The 22,676-nt window shown below is 37.4% G+C and overlaps 2 long non-coding RNA genes across 2 annotated transcripts; both read right to left on the bottom strand.

Annotated features, from left to right (window-relative positions):
- Positions 1 to 6,118: 6,118 nt before the first annotated feature.
- Positions 6,119 to 8,303, bottom strand: LOC128282456 (uncharacterized). The gene is made up of 3 exons (XR_008272730.1): positions 8,233 to 8,303; positions 7,686 to 7,769; positions 6,119 to 6,474 (listed from the first exon to the last, which is right to left on the bottom strand). It is a non-coding gene; the product is annotated as an uncharacterized LOC128282456 (long non-coding RNA).
- Positions 8,304 to 12,098: 3,795 nt separating this feature from the next.
- Positions 12,099 to 13,905, bottom strand: LOC128282489 (uncharacterized). The gene is made up of 2 exons (XR_008272768.1): positions 13,770 to 13,905; positions 12,099 to 12,560 (listed from the first exon to the last, which is right to left on the bottom strand). It is a non-coding gene; the product is annotated as an uncharacterized LOC128282489 (long non-coding RNA).
- Between the last annotated feature and the right edge of the window lie 8,771 nt (positions 13,906 to 22,676).

The following is a 22,676-nucleotide window of genomic DNA, read 5'->3' on the forward strand; positions in this document are numbered from 1 at the left end:
GAGTTAATGCCAGGGACAACACCTATTTCTATTGCTCCGTATAGGATGGCCCCGAATAAGCTCTGAGAGTTGACTGACTAAGGTTTTACGAGACCAAGCTTTTCGCCCTAGGGTGCTCCCATACTATTCGTGAAAAAGAAGGATAGTTCTATATGATTATGCATTGACTACCACCAACTCAATAAGGTGACAATAAAAAGTAAGTATCCTCTTCCAAGGATTGATGACTTGTTTGACCAGCTGAAAGGAGTGACATGGTTCTTTAAGATAGACTTGAGGTTCAGATATTACCAGTTACGAGTTAAAGAGTCTGATATGCCTAAGATTGCCTTTAGAATGAGGTATGGCCACAATAGTTTCTTGTTATGCCATTTGGATTAACGAATGCTCCTGCAGTGTTTATGGATTTAATGAACTAAATTTTTTGGCCATATTTGGATAAGTTTGTTGTGGTGTTTATTGATGATATTCTAATTTACTAGAGATGAGGCAGAGCATGCCGAACACTTGAGAACTATTTTGCAGACTTTGAGGGACAAATAGTTTTATGCTAAGTTTAGTAAAAGTGAGTTTTGGCTTCGAGAGGTCGGGTTCTTAGGCTACATTGTTTCAGGAGATGATATACAAGTTGATCTTAGTAAGATTTTTGCTTAGTAAGATTTTTGCTATTGCCCCGTGTTTTCGGATTCTGTCAACTGGGGGCTTATTTGACCTTATTTGGTCAGTTGCCGGAGGTATTGTAGGTGTGGGGGTGGTATTAGTCGGGAATGGAGGTTGTGGAACAGTCGTATTAGTTCGAATGTATTGGTTGAACCAATCATTCATCACGCTATAAAAAGCTTGTCTAGCCTCATCATTCGGATTACTAGCAATAGATTGAGAGTCATTTGGCTTTGTCCCTTGTCTTGAGGCAGGCGCTACACTCTCAAGATCATCACTACCGCTTCGGTTGGGATCGGGATCCATTACTATAAATAAACACATTTTCAATTGTCAGAAATCACCACACTATCAAATAATCACATAATGGCATGTATAGGTAGACCCAAACGTATTATGGTAGTCCTAGAATCGACTAAACCTGGCTCTGATACTAATAAAATTGTAACACCCCATACCCGAGACCGTTGCCGGATTCGAACACGAGGTATTTACGGACTTATTTCATTGTAAAACACAGTTCATTTAAAATTTCCAGACAAGCTGGCTAACTGCGTCACTGTCACCTTAAAAATCATATCTCGAGTTCCAAAACTCGAAAACCAGTTCCGTAAATTTTTCCAGAAACTAGACTCATATTTCCATCTACAAATTATTTTCTAGAATTTTTGGTTGGGCCAATTACTTATTAGTTAAAGTCTACCCTGTTACAGGGTTCGACTACTCTGACCTTCATGCATTACGACTTATAAATCTCCCTGTACAGGGCTTCAATACTTATGCCGTTTGTTTCTAGTGAAACTAGACTCAAAAAGGAATCTATACATATATGGAATGACTTCTAATTATCTCTGGTTAATTTATAGTGAATTTTCAAAGTCAGATCAGGGGATCCAGAAATCGCTCTGGCCCTATTCCACGATAACTTAAATATCTCTCAAAATACGACTCATATGATCGTTTCGTTTCTTCCATATGAAAGTAGATTCATCAAGGTTCGATTACATAATTTTTTATCTATTTAGTTCCATTCCTACTATTTTTAGTGATTTCTCAAATTTACGTCACTGCTGCTGTCAGCATCTGCCTTTAAGGTAGACTTTACCAATTTCATAGTTTCCATGATTCAACTAGCCCTTTAGCATATATAGCACAAAATATGATCATGATTAACCATTCCAATGGCCAATCATTGCCAAGCATATCCACACCTCTCAATAACCATATACATACAAAATGATTATATCACTATGCTCAAAATATATAAGCCATTTTCGCATGGCTATCCAAATATATACAACACCAAGTACTTTACTAATAACAAAAGGGCAGTCCTATACATGCCATTAGCAGAGTTCAACTAAAAGAGTACCAAAGGGACTTTGATAGTGTGGACGACTTCGACTTCAACAATCCCGAGTCCGATAGCTGACGATCCAAAATCTATAAAATAGAGATTCAAAGAACGGAGTAAGCATTTAATGCTTAGTAAGTTCTGAGCAATGAAATCATGCACAACTGAAGTATAGCATTCATACGACTAAACGAATAATTTCATATACACATATTCTCACAATCATACCTACTTTACATTTCCAACCCTTATATTCATACATAAGAAATCAACTTGACTAAAAGCCGGAAGCTTGTTAATCGATTGAGCAAATACTATTTAGAAGGAATCAATTATCTCAATGCACATCTGAAACATACCTCATTGTTGGGATTTTACGGCGTATTAATTGAAATTATTACAGCAAGATCGCTCATTCCCAAACCCAAGTATCTTGAGATTTAGCGGATATAACCACTCGCACAAGGCCTTGGTCTTAGCCGGATATGGTCACTAGCATAAATGCCTTGGGACTTAGCCGGATATAATCGCTAGCACAAATGCCTTGGTCTTAGCCGGATATAGCAACTCGCACAAATGCCTTCGGATCTTAGTCGAGATATAGTCACTAGCATAAAAGCCTTGGGACTTAGCCGGATATCATTCGAATAACCATGCACATATATCAATAATCATGACACATCCATATTTCATTTTCATTACCAAAGCTCAAACACAAGACACTTATCACACTTACTAATTTCGGCTCAATGGCCACATACAAAGAGCACGATTTTGATTTGCTTTATGACATGATCTCTATGCACATACGACTACCCATCATACGTATAGACTAATTAATTCAACATATAATTCAAGTAGAATCATTATATCACCGTACTTTTGTTATGACTATACGTCATGACTTAATCGAATCGTAAACTAAGTTTCATTACTTGAAAACTTACCTCGGATGTTGTCGAACGATTTCGGCGGCTATTCGATCACTTTTTCCTTTCCCTTGTCCAACTTTGGTCCTCTAAGCTCTTGAGGTAATTCAAGCAAATTTAACTTATTAAGGTCTCATTATGCTAGCTTATGGCCGAATATGACAAGGAGTTGATAGGTCATATGGCCACCTTTAGCTCAAATACAAAGTGGTCATACGCATTTTAATCACATTGAGCAATTTAATACAATTAATCTAACATTTCCTCATGTGCACCTTCATGACCGAATACACACATCATTAACCTATTATCAATTAACTAAGCACTTTAACAAATTCTCCTTGAGCCGATTATCTAAGTCAAGATAAAAGCATCAATATGCTTGCCCTAACCGAATACATGCAACACCAATCCATCTCATGTGGCGAATATGCATGTCTATGTTGAGGCCAATTATATGCTTAATACTTCCTACAAATATGGTTACTTGTATTAACTACATACCATCTTGTTTCAAGTTCAAAACTAAGCTAATACACATATGTACACTAGTAATCAAATACTAATATTTGCACTTCACCTTACTACCATTTCTCATGCAAATAACATGAACAACAACCATATTTCCTACTATGGCGAATGCATCAAGACACCATACCATTTCAATTTTGGTCATGGGTTAAACAAAGAACCTAATGTCTATCTCAAAAAAATGCTAAAAAGAAAATCCAAGAGGCATCAATCCACCATCACATGTATCATTATAAAGCTTCACATTTAGCATGCAAATGACATCAACACAAATCCACCTTAGCGAAACTTAACTCATCTTCATGCATCAACACCAACATCAAACACCACCCAAGAAGACAACACCCATGGCGAATATCATCTCCATCACATAGCAAAGATTTAAACCATGGGCTAGGTAGAACTCAAGCTAACAACTAAAACATGCATGCATCTCATGGAACATCATCCAACATACCTTAATCTAGATACAAGTATGGCCGAACCTCCTCAACCTTTTCTTCCCCTCCTTCCTTTGATTTTTCGGTCAAGAAGAAACAAATGAGAACCTTTTCTTTTTTTTTTTCATCATCCTACTAACCATTATTATTTTATCATTTCTAACATAAACCATTAACACAACATGTTTATGACATGTTTTACCCATCACCCTTTGTCATGGCCAGCCACTACTAATTAAATGGGGGAAATTGACATGCAAGTCCACCCCTTTGATTACATGCACTAATAGATCCTTATAGATTAACCTATCACATTTCAAAAGTGTCACACATAAGTCCTATTAACTAAATTCACATGCAATTAACTAAATCAAAGCTTAAAACTTTCACACATTCATATTTTAGACAATAATTATCATATTCAAATAATTTGGTGACTCGGTTTAGCGGTCCCGAAACCGCTTTCCGACTAGGGTCACTTTAGGGCTGTCACACTTGGCATGCTCTGCCTCATCTTTAGAATAAATCAGAATGTCATCGATGAACACCACAACAAACTTATCCAAATAGAGCTGAAAAATTCGGATCATTAAATCCATACACACCTCCAGACTATTCGTTAATCCAAATGGCATAACAAGAAATTTGTTGTGGCCATACCTCATTATAAAAGCAGTCTTAGGGACATTTGACTCCTTAACTAATAACTGGTAATATCCGAATCTCAAATCTACCATAGAGAACCATGTCGCTCCTTTTAGCTGGTCAAACAAGTCATCAATCCTTGGAAGAGGATACTTAATTTTTATTGTCACCTTATTGAGCTGTCGGTAGTCAATGCATAATCTCATGGAACCGTCATTCTTTTTCACAAATAATATGGGAGCACCCCACAAAAAAAATCTTGGTCTCACAAAACCTTTTTCAGTCAACTCTTGCAACTCTAACTTCAATTCTTTCAGCTCAGTCGGGGCCATTTTATACGGAGAAATAGAGATAGGTGCTATCCCTGGCATTAGCTCAATACCGAATTCAACTTCTCTAATTGGAGGAAAACTTGGAAATTCCTCCAGAAATACATCCACATACTCACATACAACTGGCACTGATTTGATTTTCAATTCGGATTCCTTTGTATTCAATATATATGTCAAATAAACTTCATACCCTTTTCTCATACATTTCTGAGCAGTCATTGAAGAAATTACCATTGGCGACTTATCTACATCATCTGATTCAACCCGAAGAACCTTACCATTTTCACATTTCAATTCAATAACTTTCTGTCTACAATTCAATATAGCATCATGTAGTGTTTGTAACATCCCTAACCCGTAACCGTCGCCGGAATAGGTTAAGAGGCGTTACCGGACTTGTAACTCAATTCAGAATAATCATATATCAATATCATCTCATTTCAATAAATATAAGTCATTCTAATTCAATATGAATTTAAATCGAGCATACAAAGCCTAAATCATGCATTCGGGACCAAATCGATAACATATGGAAGTTTCAGAAACTTAAAAAAATTTTAACTTTTCAAGTGTCACACACCCGTGTGAGCAGGCCATGTGCCTCACACGGAATTAGACACGCCTGTATGTCTAAGCCGTGGCAAAACATGATATACATGTTGACTTGTCCACACGACCACAAGACATGCCTATGTGCCAGGCCGTGTGAAAAATTAGGGAGGCCATTGACTTGGCCACACGTGTAACACCCCTCGCCCTCATTCGACGCCGGGACGAGGTTCGAGGTGCTACCTGACTTTTACTAACACTTCCATACTAAACAGGGCCATGAAATCTCAAATAATTAAAAACTTTTCTTTTCACATGCAATCTGTCCCTTATGCGAGCTTACGAGGCCCAATACATGCATTCGGGGCGGTTCAGGACCCAATCGAGAACTCATGAAAAACTTAGAAAAATCTCTTGCGTTAAGGCTTCACACGCCCATGTGCTCAAACCGTGTGGCCAGAAATAGGCTAATTATCAAGCCTTTTGTCACTCTCACACCACATGCATAGATACATACTTATCCAATAACATACAACGTGGCATAAATGAGCTCTTAAACATCTACAAACATGTTATGCTCAAGTTATTTTCTTATGCAATAAATATTATAGAATTTGCCCATATCATTACCACATACTAGACATAACTATCATTACATCACAAACCATTCATGAAGCATTATTATCTATTTACCAATCACTTAATCCTGCATTAGTTACTAGCTCATCAATGAATCTCAATTCAATCTCTAGGTATACATGTTGTAAGCCACATCACAAGAGATAATAACATACATGCATAAGAATAATCATATGGGCCCATAATGTCATTAGCCGACATAGGCCAATTTACATGACTAATACTACCTTAATAACAAGCCAATGCCTTTGGCTAAATCATAATATTACATACTCACATTAAAACCCTATACATGCCATAGACTCGAATCACTTGAGTTTACTTACTCCGATAACGTTAACTCGATAAGGTGATAATATCTCTGACGGCCTCCAACTCGAGCTAACCTGGAAACTCTAGAAAACATGGGAAAGAAGGGGGGGTAAGCTTTCGCTTAGTAAGTTCATATGAAAACAATAAGCAACTCATTAACTTGTTTTATCAATGTTTACAACATATTTTCAAGTTCACTACAAGCTGTCTTTCTGAGCAACGGTCACTAAATTATTTATATCTGGAGCTACGAAACTATGAATTAAGTTCCGTTAATTTTCCCTAAAACTAGACTTATTTTCCTTTCTTCCATAAAATTTCCAGAATTTTTGGTTAAGCCAAATAGTACAGTTTATTAGTTAAAGTCTCCCCTGTTTTAGGGTATGACCACTCTGACCCCTGTGCACTACAAACCAAATTTCTCCCTGTACAAAATTCCAACGACCATGCCGTTTATTTCCCATAAAAATAGACTCAATAAGAAATCCATTCATGAAAGGTATAACTCTTAATAATTTTTTTACAATTTTTGGTGAATTTCTAAAGTTAGAACAGGGGATCTCGAATTCATCCAGACCCTGTTTCACAAGAATTCAAATATCAAACAATATCGAATTCTTTTTCTTCCTCTATTTCTTTCATGTGAAAATAGACTCATTAAGCTTTAATCCCATATTTTATTCTGTCTCTAACTCATTTTCCACTATTTGTAGTGTATTTTCCAAGTTACACTACTGCAGTAACTCAAATCTGTCAAGGCTAAATTACTCATTCATGATCATTGTTCATAATATTAATACAACACCATTTTATCCATCATGGTAAGAACACATATTATGCATCATAGATCATAACATATCAAGGCATTCTCATAGGATTAGTATACATACTTGCACAACTCGTAACATAACTCGAGTGCATACTCACCAATGACTTACCTCATTGAGACCATCATTAACTCTTTCCTTGGATTGCCTGTTGAACACTTGGAATACTAATTAGATACTCGGAAAAGCCTTTGCACATAAGTGCCTCAATTGTAGCTAAAGCTACCTCATATCTCATGACATTTCAATGCTCACTCTCAAGCTAGTCATCTAGACTCATAATTCCTAGTGACATGTCACTCGTATCCTATTCTATTCCTAAGGTTCAAACGGGATTTTTCCTCGTCTATTAAGGCTTTGTCTGATCATATTTCTATTAATTACATACACATCAATATCTGTACAATTCATGTAATGATAACATTTAAATACATGTATAGCATGGTATTGTTTACATACGAACTTACCTCGATACCACAAATGTGAAAAGGACATACTCGTCCATAAATCGATTTCTTTCCGTTCTAGGTCCAAGTCTCAATTTTCATCATCTATACCATCACATTTAGCCTACCAATCAGTCACAATATTCATATGGGTCTAAAAATCATATTTTTACAAATTTTCATTTTGACCTCAAAACTTTTACATATTTACACTTTTGCCCCAATGCTCGTAAATTAATTTTTATTCAATTTCTAAAAGGTTTAAGACATGCTGAACATTTTTCTCTTCTATGGCAACTCCAAATTTTCACTAATTCACACACTTATGACCAATTTGTAACTTTCACAATTTAACCCCTTTTTGACATTTTTACCAAAATTCATTGAATAAAACTCATATTTAACACATCAAACATTCATTATCCACTATAAATCATCAAAACACAACCATATCATGAATGGGTAAATTTTAAACTCTAATTTCTCTTCAATCAATTGGTAGAAATAGAAAATTTAAGCTTGGGGATCTCAAAATACGAAAATCATTAAAAGCGGGACAAAACCGTACCTATATAAGCCATAAAAGCTTGGCCAAATGGAGCTCATCCATGGCTGCTATTTTCTGTTCTTTCCACGGTTGAAGAAGAAAGAATGAAAAAAATGATAGCTTTTATCATTTGTCTTATTAGGTTATTTTAATTAATTTACAAAATTACCCTTTTATTTCAACCAAATTTCAAAAATACCAAACAAATATCCATTCACTAACTTATTAAAGGAATAATTGTCACATAAGGACTTTCAATTTAAAACTCATAACAATTAGGCACCTCATATATAAAGAACTCAACTTTTGCACTTTTTACAATTTAGTCCTTTTGACTAAATTGAGTGCTCAAACGTCAAAATTTTCGAATGAAATTTTTACGAAATATTTTCATAAATTTATAGACTATAAAAATATAATAAAATTAATTTTTTTTTCTCGTCGGGTTTGTGGTCCCGAAACCACTGTTCCGACTAGGCCCAAAATCGGGCTATTACATTTCTTCCCCCCTTTAGGGATTTTCGTCCCCGAAAATCTTACCAGAAAAAGTTGTTCTCTACTTTCACGAGTCACTTATATCTTTTTCTCACAACTTACAAAACAATTCCACACAAGCTCATACTTAAGATTTCCTATAGCTTTTCCATAGTTGAGGTATAAACCTCGGAGCTCAATTTGAAACACTGGAGACTGACATTCTTGGAACTATAAACTTAGAAACATACAACTCAGTCACATCGGTTGAATAATATATCTGTACATACTAAAATAATCATGCAGACTTCCATCATCAATCTTTCACAATTCAACTTGCATCTCTCCTTTTTCCTGGAAATGAGAGACATCCCGATACGAAATTCATAACAGTCCTTTATCATTTTCTTCCCACTGTCATCACTGACAATAATAATCTCGAATACATTTGATATTCGGCTTTACCCTATAGACAATTCGACATCCTTTGAACGAATAAACAAGATACTGCTGTGAACTCTGTACTCAATTCTTTGTATACCCAGAGTTTCTCAGTACTAAAATCTTACTCTGAATTAATAGTAATAGAAACCAGAAATCAAATCCTCCCTGCAATTCCAAATTAAAAGTCGAATCATCTTGTACTTGTTTAATTTACAACTTATAGCCACATTTCTATACTCGATCATCAACTGTTTAGAAACTTTACTAACATGAATCAAATGATTCCAACTTCATAGATGTGGTCTTTTTATTAATCGGGATAACTATACTTATAACATCTCTCGAACAAGAGAAATCCAACTAATATGTTTCCATAACATACTTTCAAGAATAAAACCCCATCATTTACATCGATGCACGACTACTTACCAAAGAACACGTGCGGTATTCTCGAACCGGAGAATAAACTTAAATGCACATAACTCAGATTTACTTTTGCGAATAACCATTCTTTACCCGAGATTTTAAAGAAATCTCGACCTCGAAATCCCCACACTTCTATGGTCGAGCGAAGCTTAATCATAATGATTCTAATATCGCAAGTCAAATATTACTCGTAAAGATAAACCAAGCTTGATAATTCTCAAACAAGAACGTTAGAAAAGCTAATATAAGAAATTCCAAGATATAAAGACTATACCAGAAATCTGAGAATATAATCCAAAAGAAAATAATAAAGATGATCCGAAAAATCCCTCAGAGAAAACCGTATGAAACTCATCATCAGTATGCTTTAGAATTTCTCATAATAGAGATAATATAATTCTCGCATATATAAACCATAATCAATAGAACATCGAATAATCTTACATAGATTTTCTTGTCAACTTCATTCCAATATATCGAATAGAAATCAAGAGATGGGGAAATGTAGATCATAACTAACTGGACCAATAGAACTTTTCATCTAATATCACAGTCTCCAGAGCATCCTCACACAAGAGAATTCCCACTCGAAAGGGATAACCATACGTATTCCCCAGAATAGAGGAAAACATAGAATACTCAGAAGAGAAAGATAGCCATCACTTTTGTTTAATTGAATTCGTCATACTCAGACATCTGTGCAAGTCCGACATTATTCCTCTAACTAATTCTGTCTTCGCTAATCTCATACTATTCCATTTTTGTACTCTTCAGTTTCACTTTTGCAAGCTTATGCAACATATCTCTCGAGAATCTCATCGTATAAATCTATTCTGGTAAGGGGCGAAGATTGTAAAGCCTCTAAACTTTTGACTCTCAAGCAAATACATATTCAACAACAGCATAGCTTTACGCATATTGATTCAAACATTTCAAATTTCCAACTTGTTATAAACACATTTTCACATATCTCAGTAATACATGTAACTTTATTTCATGCGAATATTAGCTAAACATAAGTGAATTTATCATAACTCAAACTTTCATTTCTTTTTCTCGAATTACCCTTAATGTCTTATCAAATTCCCATATTTAGTCTTAATCACTTGCCAATATTTATCAAATTGGAGAACGTCTTATGGTTTTGAGTACATCGCTTACTTGATGCCATAGTTCAACTATGGTCTTGTACTAGCTCTCATCCATCGTGTCGATGCCGTGTCCAGACATGGTCTTACATCGACACATGTAACCGTCTTGACGCATGTCCCGGACATGTCTTACACTAGCACATCTCGTAGCCGACGCATGTCCCAGACATGTCTGACACTGGCTATCATCTCGAGGCCGATGCATGTCCCAGACATGTCTTACACTGGCTCTCATACTGTGGCTGATGCATGTTCCAGACATGTCTTACACTAGCCCTCGTCTCAATGCCAATGCCATGTCTCATACATGGTCTTACACTGGCACACAAATCTTATGTATTGCCATGGTCCAACCATAGTCTTTTCCGTCAATTCATTAGTGAACGATCGTACTCATTCCCTGCGTTCCACCCAATTTGATCTTTCATTACAACTTTCATGCTATTGTGACATTTATGATTAGAATCGAGATTATAAAGCATAACATTATTGCATATTGACTTCATCAATCTAGACATAAATGTCAACCTCATGTATATACTGATTATTAATCATGCAATAAAAGCATTCATACATACATTCTGTCATTTCAAGCAAATTTCTTTCTTTTCCTAAACACTTGACCAAATCAAGTTGGACATTTAACATCGTATGAATACTAACATGCATAAAAGCGCTTTTCACAACTTAACTGTGTTTTACTCCACTATTTCACATTCTTTATCTCAAGAGCATCACATAATGAAAACTAGTTCATATAAAAAAAATCATGGATTTCTTTTCATACCTTTCCAAATTTTCAGCATATCATAAGCATGATTCAATAATCTCAACTTTACTCTTATCTCTATCAAGATTTGCTCGGTTGGAACTCATTCCTGTCTTAAACAACAGTTTTGTTAAGGCCGAGAGATATCACACTATCACGAGTAATACTATGGCATATATAACTAGACTCACTTACGCTAGGTTAGTCCGAGAACCGACTAAACCATGCTCTGATACCACAAAATGTAACACCCCTCGCCCTCATCCGACGCCGGGACGGGGTTCGAGGTGCTACCTGACTTTTACTAACACTTCCATACTAAACAGGGCCATGAAATCTCAAATAATTAAAAACTTTTCTTTTCACATGCAATCTGTCCCTTATGCGAGCTTACGAGGCCCAATACATGCATTCGGGGTGGTTCAGGACCCAATTGAGAACTCATGAAAAACTTAGAAAAATCTCTTGCGTTAAGGCTTCACACGCCCATGTGCTCAAACCGTGTGGCCAGAAATAGGCTAATTATCAAGCCTTTTGTCACTCTCACACCACATGCATAGATACATACTTATCCAATTACATACAACGTGGCATAAATGAGCTCTTAAACATCTACAAACATGTTATGCTCAAGTTATTTTCTTATGCAATAAATATTATAGAATTTGCCCATATCATTACCACATACTAGACATAACTATCATTACATCACAAACCATTCATGAAGCATTATTAACTATTTACCAATCACTTAATCCTGCATTAGTTACTAGCTCATCAATGAATCTCAATTCAATCTCTAGGTATACATGTTGTAAGCCACATCACTAGAGATAATAACATACATGCATAAGAATAATCATATGGGCCCATAATGTCATTAGCCGACATAGGCCAATTTACATGACTAATACTACCTTAATAACAAGCCAATGCCTTTGGCTAAATCATAATATTACATACTCACATTAAAACCCTATACATGCCATAGACTCGAATCACTTGAGTTTACTTACTCCGATAACGTTAACTCGATAGGGTGATAATATCTCTGACGGCCTCCAACCCGAGCTAACCTGGAAACTCTAGAAAACATGGGAAAGAAGGGGGTAAGCTTTCGCTTAGTAAGTTCATATGAAAACAATAAGCAACTCATTAACTTGTTTTATCAATGTTTACAACATATTTTCAAGTTCACTACAAGCTGTCTTTCTGAGCAACGGTCACTAAATTATTTATATCTGGAGCTACGAAACTCTGAATTAAGTTCCGTTAATTTTCCTTGAAACTAGACTTATTTTCCTTTCTTCCATAAAATTTCCAGAATTTTTGGTTAAGCCAAATAGTACAGTTTATTAGTTAAAGTCCCCCCTGTTTTAGGGTATGACCACTCTGACCCCTGTGCACTACAAACCGAATTTCTCCCTGTACAAAATTCCAACGACCATGCCGTTTATTTCCCATAAAAATAGACTCAATAAGAAATCCATTAATGTAAGGTATAACTCTAAATAATGTTTTTACAATTTTTGGTGAATTTCTAAAGTTAGAACAGGGGATCTCAAATTCATCCAGACCCTGTTTCACAAGAATTCAAATATCAAACAATATCGAATTCTTTTTCTTCCTCTGTTTCTTTCATGTGAAAATAGACTCATTAAGCTTTAATCCCATATTTTATTCTGCCTCTAACTCATTTTCCACTATTTTTAGTGTATTTTCAAAATTACACTACTGCAGTAACTCAAATCTGTCAAGGCTAAATTACTCATTCATGATCATTGTTCATAATATTAATACAACACCATTTTATCCATCATGGTAAGAACACATATTATGCATCATAGATCATAACATATCAAGGCATTCTCATAGGATTAGTATACATACTTGCACAACTCGTAACATAACTCGAGTGCATACTCACCAATGACTTACCTCATTGAGACCATCATTAACTCTTTCCTTGGATTGCCCGTTGAACACTTGGAATACTAATTAGATACTCGGAAAAGCCTTTGCACATAAGTGCCTCAATTGTAGCTAAAGCTACCTCATATCTCATGACATTTCAATGCTCACTCTCGAGCTAGTCATCTAGACTCATAATTCCTAGTGACATGTCACTCGTATCCTATTCTATTCCTAAGGTTCAAACGGGATTTTTCCTCGTCTATTAAGGCTTTATCTTATCATATTTCTATTAATTACATACACATTAATATCTGTACAATTCATGTAATGATAACATTTAAATACATGTATAGCATGGTATTGTTTACATACGAACTTACCTCGATACCACAAATGTGAAAAGGACATACTCGTCCATAAATCGATTTCTTTCCGTTCTAGGTCCAAGTCTCAATTTTCATCATCTATACCATCACATTTAGCCTACCAATCAGTCACAATATTCATATGGGTCTAAAAATCATATTTTTACCAATTTTATTTTGACCCCAAAACTTTTACATATTTGCACTTTTGCCCCAATGCTCGTAAATTAATTTTATTCAATTTCTATAAGGTTTAAGACATGCTGAACATTTTCTCTTCTATGGCAACTCCAAATTTTCACTAATTCACACACTTATGACCAATTTGTAACTTTCACAATTTAACCCCTTTTGACATTTTTACCAAAATTCATTGAATAAAACTCATATTTAACACATCAAACATTCATTATCCACTATAAATCATCAAAACACAACCATATCATGAATGGGTAAATTTTAAATTCTAATTTCTCTTCAATCAATTGGTAGAAATAAAAATTTAAGCTTGGGGATCTCAAAATACGAAAATCATTAAAAGCGGGACAAAAACCGTACCTATATAAGCCATAAAAGCTTGGCGAATGGAGCTCATCCATGGCTGCTATTTTCTGTTCTTTCCACGGTTGAAGAAGAAAGAATGAAAAAAATGATAGCTTTTATCATTTGTCTTATTAGGTTATTTTAATTAATTTACAAAATTACCCTTTTATTTCAACCAAATTTCAAAATACCAAACAAATATCCATTCACTAACTTATTAAAGGAATAATTGTCACATAAGGACTTTCAATTTAAAACTCATAACAATTAGGCACCTCATATATAAAGAACTCAACTTTTGCACTTTTTACAATTTAGTCCTTTTGACTAAATTGAGTGCTCAAACGTCAAAATTTTCGAATGAAATTTTTACGAAATATTTTCATAAATTTATAGACTATAAAAATATAATAAAAGTAATTTTTTTTTTCTCGTCGGGTTTGTGGTCCCGAAACCACTGTTCCGACTAGACCCAAAATCGGGCTATTACAACACGACCGGCCACACGCCCGTGTGCCAGCCCGTGTGCCACACACGACCAATAGACACACCCGTGTGTCTAGGCCGTGTCAAAACTGGAGGGTATACTGACTTTAATTCATAGGGTACCCCATGGGACACACGACCATTCAACATAGCCGTGTGTTGCACACGGCTGAGACACACACCCGTGTCTCTGCCCATGTGGACAAAAATTGTGACAGCCCAAAATTGACCCTAGTCGGGAAATGGTTTCGGGACCGCTAAACCGAGTCACCGAAATGTTTGAACGTAATATTTATTGTCTAGAATATGTATTTATGAATGTGTGAAAATTTCAAGCTTCGATTTAGTCGATTGCATGTGAATTCAGTTATTAGGACTTGTGTGACACTTTTGAAATGTGATAGGCTAATCTATAAGGACCTAATAGTGCATGTAATCAAAAGGGGGGACTTGCATGTCAAATTTCCCCCCCTAATTGGTAGTGGCCGCCATGACAAGGGATTATGGGCAAAAACATGTCATAAAACATGTTGTGACAATGGTGTATGTAAGAAAAAAATAAAATAATGAGCATGGGAATTGAATAATGAAAGGGAAGAAAAAAAAAAGAGAATGGTGAGTGTTCCCCCCCCTCTTTGCCGTGAGTTGAAGAAAATAGAAAAAAAAAATTTGTTCATCCTTTTCATTCTCTCTTGGCCTAAAATTCTAAGGAAAAAGGAGGGAGTTTTTGCTTCATGTTTGGTTTGGAAGAGGATTAGGAAGAGGTTTGGCTATACTTGTATCAAGATTAAGGTATGTTTGATGTTGTGCCATGAGATTCATGCATGTTTTTAGTTGCTAGCTTGATGTTCTTATTAGCCATGGTTCAAATCCTTGCTATGTCATGGGGATGATATTCGACCAAGGTGGATTTTGTGTTAATGCCATTGCATGCTAAATATGAAGCTTGTTAATGACATATGTGATGGTGGGTTGATGACTCTTGGATTTTCTTTTTAGCATTTTTAGTGAGACATTAAGTTCTTTGTTTAACCATGACCAAAATTGAAATGGTATGGTGTTGTGATGTATTCGGCCATGGTATATCCATAAGCATGATTTATGCTTATTGCATGGTAGGTAAGATTTGTGTGGATATTGAACCGAAATGTGCAAGAGTGATAAGTGTATTGTATTTGAGTTTTGCTAATGAAAATGAAATCTGAATGTGTCATGATTTAGTGTTAAATGTGCATGTTTATTGAATGATGTCCGGCTTAGTCCGAAGGCTTTTGTGCTAAGTGACTAAATCCGGGTCAATTCCCGAAGGCATTTGTGCGAGTTACCAAAACCGGGTTAAGTCCCGAAGGCATTTGTGCGAGTTACTAAATCCGGGTTAATTCCCGAAGGCAATTGTACAAATTACTATAACCGGGCTATGTCCCAAAGACAATCGAGCTAGTCGCTATATCCGGTTAAATTCCGAAGGTACGTGATTCGGGAATGAGCAATCTTGCTGTAAAAATTTCAGTTAATACACTTGCAAAAATTCCAGCAATGAGGTATGTTCGTATGTGCATTGGAATAGTTGAGTTCCTTCGAATAATATTCGCTCAGTTGAGTAATGAGCTTCCGGTATTTGGCTAAGATGATCCCTTATGTATGAACATAGGGGTTGGAATGTAAAGTAGAAATGAATTGAATATATGAATACGCGGAATTATCCGTTTAATTATGTGAATGCTATACTTCAGTTGTGTTTAAATTCTTGCTCAAAACTTACTAAGCATAAATTGCTTACTCCGTTTCTTTGTTCTCTGTTTTATAGATTTCGCTCGTTAGCTATCGGATTCGGGATCATCGAAGTCGAAGTCATCCACACTATCAAAGCCCTTTTGGTACTCTTTTAGTTGAACTCTGGATATGACATGAATAGGACTACCCTTTGTTGTTTTTCAAGTACTTTTTGTGATGTATGTGTGTACGGCCATGCGAAAATAGCTCGTAGAAGTGGAGTATGGCATTAGACCATTTGTGTTTATGTATGTATATATGGTTTCATGATGTGACTATGGACTGGAATGGAAGTGTTGGGCAATGATCAGCCCTTGGAATGGCTAAATATGATCATATGTGGACCTATGTATGACAAAACTCTAGTCGGTCCATGGAAGCCACGAAATAGGTAAAGTTTACCTGAAAACAGATGCTGACAGCAGCAGTGGTGTGGATGTGAAAAATCACCAAAAATATCAGGAATGGAATTAAATAGTGAATAAATTATGTAAATGAACCTTGATGAATCTACTTTCATATGGAAGAAACGAAATGGTCATATGAGTTGTATATTAAAAGATGTTTAGGTTTTCGTGAAACAGGGCCAGAGCGGTTTCTGGAATCCCTGTTCCGACTTTGGAAATTCACTATAAATTAACCAGAGATAATTAGGAGACATGCCATATATGTATAGATTCCCCCTTGAGTTTAGTTTCTATAGAAACAAACGGCATCAGTATTGAAGCCCTGTATAGGGAGATATCCAATTCGTAATGCGTGAAGGTCAGTGTAGTTGAACCCTGGATTAGGGGAGACTTTAACTAATAAACTGTACTAATTGGCCCGACCAAAAATTCTAGAAAAAAATATGTAGATGGAAATATGAGTCTAGTTTCAGGGAAAAATTACGAAACTGATTTTTGAGCCTTGAAACTCAAGATATGATTTTTAAGGCGACAGTGACGCAGTAACCAGCTTGTCTGGAAAATTTTAAATGGACTGTGAGAATAATTAAGTCTGTGTGCACCTTGTGTTCGACTCCGGTAACGGACTTGGGTACGGGGTGTTACAATTTTATTGGTATCAGAGCCACGGTTTAGTCGATTCTAGGACTACCGTAATGCGTTTGGGTCTAGCTATACATGCCATTTTATGTGATTATTTGATAGTGTGGTGATTTCTGACAATTTCAAATGTGTTTATTTATAGTAATGGATTCCGATCCTGACCGAGCGGTACCTGATGATCTTGAGAGTGTAGGGCCTGCTCCCGCACAAGGGACAGCGCTGACGGACTCTCAACCTAATGCTAGTAATCCAAGTGATGAAGCTAGACAAGCTTTCTATAGCGTGATGAATGATTGGTTCAACCAATACATTCGAACTAATACGGCTATTCCACAACCTCCATTCCCAACAAACACAGCCCCCGCACCTACAATGCCTCCGGTAACTGACCAAATAAGGTCGAATAAGCCCCCAGTTGACAGAATCCGAAAACATGGGGCTACTGAATTTAAAGCTACGGATAGCGACGATGCCGAGCAAGCTGAATTTTGGTTGGACAACACTATCCGGGTACTCGATGAGCTATCTTGTACACCCAATGAATGCCTAAAGTGTACTATCTCCTTGCTACACGATCCTGCCTACTATTGGTGGAGTACTCTGACTTCTGTTGTGCCCCGAGAGCAAGTAACTTGGGAGTTTTTCCAAACTGAGTTTCGGAAAAAGTATATCAGTCAGAGATTTGTTGGTCAAAAACGGAAGGAATTTCTTGAGCTTAAGCAAGGTTCTATGTCAGTCACTGATTACGAGTGAAAATTTGTTAGACTTAGTAGATACGCTCGGGAATGTATTTCGTCCGAGGCTATCATGTGTAAACGCTTCGAGGATGGGCTGAATGAAGATATAAAAATGTTCGTTGGCATTCTTGAAATACGAGAGTTCGTAGTACTTGTCGAGAGAGCTTGTAAAGCCGAAGAGCTTAGAAAAGAAAAACAAAAAGTTGATGTGGGAACTGGAGAGTTTCGTAAAAGATCCTCGGGAAAGTCTCTTCAACAGGCATCGAAGAAATTTCGTGATGATGTGGGCTATCTAGAGGCACTTCGGGCCTTTTAGACGAGATCGTGATCGACCCACAATGGGTACACGAGGCACTTGATCGCCGGTGTTGGGAATGAACGTCGAGACGAACGAGTGTCGACATTGTGGCAAATGGCATTCTGGAAGTTGTAGATTCCGTGACCGCTCCTGTTACAAGTATGGATCAGTAGACCACTTCATTAAAGATTGCCCGAGGTTGTCTGAACAGAATGTAGATTAGAGTGGGAAACCGGGCGCTACCACTGCTCGAGGTAGACCATCTAGAAATATGGGCAATGCTAGTGGTGGTCAGAGGATCTAGAGATGCTACGACCAGATTCGAGGGTCGCACTCCTACTAGGGCTTATGCAATACACGCATGCGAGGATGCTTCCTCGCCAGATGTTATTACAGGTACTTTCACTCTCTTTGATACTAATGTGATTGCTTTAATTGACCCTGGTTCTACTCACTCTTATATATGTGAAACCTTAGCATCCAGAAGACTTTACCTATTGAGTCTCTCGAGTTCGTAATTCGGTGTCAAATCCTTGGGTCGTTACGTGCTGGTCGACAAAGTGTGTAAGAAATGTCCCTAGTAATTCGAGGTTCTGCTTTCCGCGGACTTGATGCTTTTTCCGTTCGATGAATTTGATGTTATTCTTGGTTTGGATTGGTTGACCGTGCATGATGCGGTTGTGAATTGCAAAAGCAAGACTATTGATTTGAGGTGCGCGAATAACGAGATGATCCGAGTTAAGTCTACGGACTTAAAGGGGTTGCCAGCTGCAATATCATCAATGTTGGCCCGGAAATATGTAAGAAAGGGGTGCGAAGCATACCTTGCGTATGTACTTGATGATAAGGAGTTAGAAATAAAACCCGAGTCTGCTGCGGTGGTTTGCGAATACCGGATGTTTTCGAAGAATTACCGGGTTTGCCACTGTTCGGAGATAGAGTTTGGTATTGAGCTTGTACCTGGGACTACACCAATTTCGATAGCTCCGTATCGTATGGCACCAACTGAGTTAAAGGAGTTGAAAGCTCAGTTGCAAGAATTGACGGATAGAGGTTCCACTCGACCAAGTTTCTCACCTTGGGGTGCACCAGTATTGTTTGTGAAAAAGAAGGACGGAACCATGAGGTTGTGTATTGACTATCGTCAGCTGAATAAAGTGACGATAAAGAATAAATATCCATTACCGCGTATTGATGATTTGTTTGATCAACTAAAGGGAGCCTTAGTGTTTTCAAAGATAGATTTGAGATCGGGTTATTATCGATTATGGATTCGAGATTGGACGCACTCCAAAACCGCTTTCGAGCGAGGTACGGTCACTACGAGTTCTTAGTGATGCCGCTCGGGCTCACTAATGCCCCTGTGGTATTTATGGATTTGATGAATCGGATCTTGAGACATGATTTGGACCGGTTCGTAGTTGTGTTCATTGATGACATCTTGGTCTATTCAAGAGATGAGACCGAACATCTTGAACACCGAGATTAGTGTTGCAAATTTTACGGGATAAGCGGTTGTATGCTAAGTTCAGCAAGTGTGAGTTACGGTTAAGAGAGGTTAGCTTCTTAGGTCATGTGGTATCTGATCGGGTATTCGAGTCGACCCGAGCAAAATTTCAGCCATACTTAACCGGAAGCCTCAGAAATATTACGAGGTTCGAGCTTTTGTGACTTGCGGTTACTACCGACGGTTTGTAAAAGGATTCTCGATGATAGCCACACCCATGACGAAGCTACTTCAAAGAGATGTTAAGTTTGAATGGACGGAAAAATGTCAGAAAAGTTTTGATCAACTGAAAACTTATTTAACGGAAGCTCCAATTTTAGTGCAGCCCGAATCAGGCAAAGAGTTTGTCATCTATAGTGACGCCTCCCTACTTGGGTTAGGTTGCGTATTGATGCAAGAGGGTTGAGTTGTGGCCTATGCGTCGAGACAATTAAAGCCATATGAGAAGAATTATCCGACCCATGATCTCGAATTAGCTGCCATCGTATTCGCCTTGAAAATATGGCGACATTACTTATTTGGTGAGAAGTGCCATGTATTTTCGAATCACAAAAGTCTCAAATATTTGATGACTCAAAGAGACTTGAATCTACGACAAAGGCGTTGGCTCGAGTTGTTGAAAGATTATGAGCTGGTCATTGATTATCACCCGGGAAAGGCTAATGTGGTTGCGGACGCCTTAAGCCGGAAATCACCGTCATTGTCGGCGAGCGATGAATGTACACTTGTCTGTTCTACCCGACAATGTGTTAGTAGCTGAATTAAAAGCCAAACCATTATTGATTCATCAAATTCGTAAAGCTCAGAAGGTCGATGATGAATTGGTTGCAAAACGGGCTGAGTGTGTTCCGAACAAGGAATCAGAGTTTCAAATTGATGATGATGATTGTTTGAGGTTCAGAAGTCGTTTGTGTGTTCCAAGGAATTCGGAACTCATTTCGATGATTCTGAACGAAGCCCATTGTAGCCGAATGTCAATTCACCCGGGGAGTACGAAGATGTACAACGATTTGAAACGTCGGTTTTGGTGGCATGGTATGAAATGAGGCATCTCCGACTTTGTTTCGAGATGTTTAATATGTCAACAAGTGAAAGCGGAACATCAAGTGCCTTCAGGATTACTTCAGCCGATCAAGATACCTGAGTGGAAATGGGATCGAGTCACAATGGACTTTGTGTCCGGACTGCCATTGTCTGCAAGTAAGAAGGATGCGATTTGGGTTGTTGTTGATAGACTGACTAAGTCGGCTCACTTTATCCCCATGCGTACGGATTTTTTATTGGATAAACTAGCTGAATTGTGCGTTTCTCAGATTATAAGATTACACGGGGTACCGATTTCTATTGTGTCGGATAGAGATCCGAGATTCACCTCGCGATTTTGGAAGAAATTGCAAGAAGCTTTGGGTACCAAGCTGCATTTTAGCACCGCTTTTCATCCGCAAACCGATGGTCAATCTGAGCGGGTAATTCAGATACTTGAGGATATGTTGAGATGTTGCATCCTTGAGTTCAGTGGTTCATGGGAATGGTATTTACCTTTGATTGAATTCGCTTACAACAATAGTTTTCAATCAAGTATTAAGATGGCACCTTACGAGGCTTTGTACGGTCGTAAATGCTGTACACCATTGTTTTGGACCGAGCTCGGTGAAAGTAAAAATTTTCGGAGTTGATTTGATTAAAGATGCTAAACAGAGAGTAAAGGTGATCCGTGAAAGTCTGAAGGCGGCCACAAATCGTCAGAAATCGTACGCGGATTTGAAACGAAAAGACATTGAATATCAGGTGGGAGATAAATTATTTCTTAAGGTTTCGCCTTGGAAAAAGATACTCAGATTTGGCCGTAAGGGCAAGTTGAGCCCGAGATTCATTGGGCCGTACGAAATCTCCGAACGAGTTGGTCCAGTTGCGTATCGTTTGATTTTGCCCCCTGAACTCGAAAAGATTCACGACGTCTTCCATGTTTCGATGCTTCGACGCTATAGATCGATCCATCGCACATAATTAGTCCATCGAGGTCGAAATTCAAGGCGATATGAGTTATGAAGAAGAACCGATTCGTATCCTAGCTCGTGAAGTGAAGGAGTTACGAAACAAAAGGGTTCCGTTAGTAAAAGTGTTATGGCTCAAACACGGATGGAAGAAGCAACTTGGGAACCCGAGAACTCTATGAAAGAGCGTTACCCAAACCTATTTACGGTAAGATTTTCGGGACGAAAATTTTTAAATAGGGAGAGTTGTGACACCAAAATTGACCCTAGTCGGAAGTGGTTTCGGACCGCTAAACCGAGTCACCGAAATGTTTGAACGTAATATTTATTGTCTAGAATATGTATTTATGAATGTGTGAAAATTTCAAGCTTGATTTAGTCGATTGCATGTGAATTCAGTTATTAGGACTTGTGTGACACTTTTGAAATGTGATAGCCTAATCTATAAGGACCTAATAGTGCATGTAATCAAAGGGGGACTTGCATGTCAAATTTCCCCCTAATTGGTAGTGGCCGCCATGACAAGGGATTATGG

This window comes from Gossypium arboreum, chromosome 10 (genome assembly GCF_025698485.1).
Source record: "Gossypium arboreum isolate Shixiya-1 chromosome 10, ASM2569848v2, whole genome shotgun sequence".
Lineage (NCBI taxonomy): Eukaryota > Viridiplantae > Streptophyta > Magnoliopsida > Malvales > Malvaceae > Gossypium > Gossypium arboreum.